This window comes from Etheostoma spectabile, chromosome 21, assembly GCF_008692095.1.
Source record: "Etheostoma spectabile isolate EspeVRDwgs_2016 chromosome 21, UIUC_Espe_1.0, whole genome shotgun sequence".
Lineage (NCBI taxonomy): Eukaryota > Metazoa > Chordata > Actinopteri > Perciformes > Percidae > Etheostoma > Etheostoma spectabile.
Window position 1 is genome coordinate 9,965,206 of NC_045753.1, and position 1,623 is coordinate 9,966,828.

General features: G+C 39.9%; 1 protein-coding gene across 7 annotated transcripts in view; it reads left to right on the forward strand.

Annotated features, from left to right (window-relative positions):
- The first annotated feature begins 229 nt into the window (after window positions 1–229).
- ndel1a (nudE neurodevelopment protein 1-like 1a) overlaps window positions 230–1,623 on the forward strand; it is a 20,060-nt gene continuing 18,666 nt past the window's right edge. For 4 of the 7 annotated variants that reach the window (XM_032501616.1, XM_032501619.1, XM_032501621.1 and 1 more), the window contains exon 1: window positions 232–498. The gene's annotated coding sequence lies outside the window, so the exon portion shown is untranslated. Of the gene's footprint in view, window positions 499–1,623 lie in introns of all 7 variants that reach the window. The other 3 variants (XM_032501617.1, XM_032501615.1, XM_032501620.1) reach the window with 3 other exon arrangements.

Sequence of the window (1,623 nt, forward strand, 5' to 3'; positions counted from 1 at the left end):
AATGTCCCCGGATTTTGTCTGAGAAATCTGGTCACCTTAGACTATAGGCCATCTGGGGGAACTCATATTAATGTTAAAAAAATATATATTGCCTTTAGTGCCTAATATTACAGGTATGCGTTGTCATGCGTTATTTGTGTGCAGCAGCGGAGCTCGTGAACCCAGCAGAGCACGTGAACACAGAGAAATTCCACCCTAACATCTGTTTGTGTTCACTACGGTGTTTAACTCCTTTTTTTTTTAAATTGTGATTAACCACATTTGTTTTCCCCAAGCTGGGAAACAAAATCCAATGTTTGAATATTTGACACTTTAATGAAACTTGAGGCTTCTAATATTAATTATGTAATGTTCCTATTTAGGGTGTAGTGTCCGTTAAACGCCCCGCGGAGAGGAGCAGGAGAGAGCCCCAGACATCAGAGGAGAAGCTCGGCCTCCGCAGCTCTCTCCAGCGGGCGGAATGGACTGAGAAACCTCGCTGTTTGGGGCGATGTTCAGGTAATTAATTCATTACAATGTCTTGTTTTTTATCTTTGTTGTGAAACCAGTAAAACTAAAACACTAGAGGCAGCATGTCGTCGGGCTTCGGCTGGTCGGCTGGTCGCTTCACGGCTGGTTTGCACACCCAGTTTTGACAGCTGAGCTCGGCATCATGTTTCTGCTCCAGTCGCTAATATTAGGGTCATCTCTGGTCCTGGTTTGTGTCAGAAGCCAATGCCAATTTTAGGTACGTTTCGTGCATTTATTTAGCTACAATATTTGAAAATGTTCTTTTATTTTTGGATTACCATGGCCATTTTCATTAAGTATTTAAAAAATGTAATGTAGCCTAGTCTAGTAAAACATATTCAGGATTTTCTTCATTTATACTTATTCCCCATTTCAAAAAATAGTTATTATGCATTTTATTATACACATGAATGAGCTAACATCAAGCTCGTGCAGTTTACATGAAGGTAAAAATGATTTTTCTGGTTATTAAATTGTGTATTTTTAATTTATGATGCATACCCTAAAACGGGCAGTGTTGCATTCCCCTCTACTGTAATAACACATTGAGTTTCCCTTTAGGCTTTAATATAATCTGAAGATGAATTATTCATAGAATAAAAGAAAGATTTGTGTTGGGTGACATAGTCAGTGACATAGAGCAGCCGAGCTCTCTTTAAGGTCATTAAGAGATCGGTTTGACTTAGCTGTTGAATTGAGATTGTGGTTTCTCTTCTTTGGTAGTTGTAAAGTGGACAGGTGTCTTTTTAACTTGATGCCAGAGAAGAAGTCAGCATGATTTCCCGGGACTCTGACACAAGAGAAGCATTGGTGGACCTTGTTTCCGTCTCTCCCTCTCGGTCTGTGTTATTTTCCTCATGCCATCACTTGTAATCCTCTCGCTCCCCATTTATATTGATGATCAATTTCCAGCTAAATAATTTCTGCACTTTTTTAAGTAAAGACACCAGGTAATTTGAACATGTACCAATTCAACATAGCTTTCAATTTCTAGCTTCAATTTTGTGTCCTACTGACATGAAAGCAGGCCGGCGGTCAGAAAGAATGGACAGGGGGCCAATGTTTTCCAAATTGGGTCTTTTACCCAACCCATTCTAGCTCCATAGACCCCCC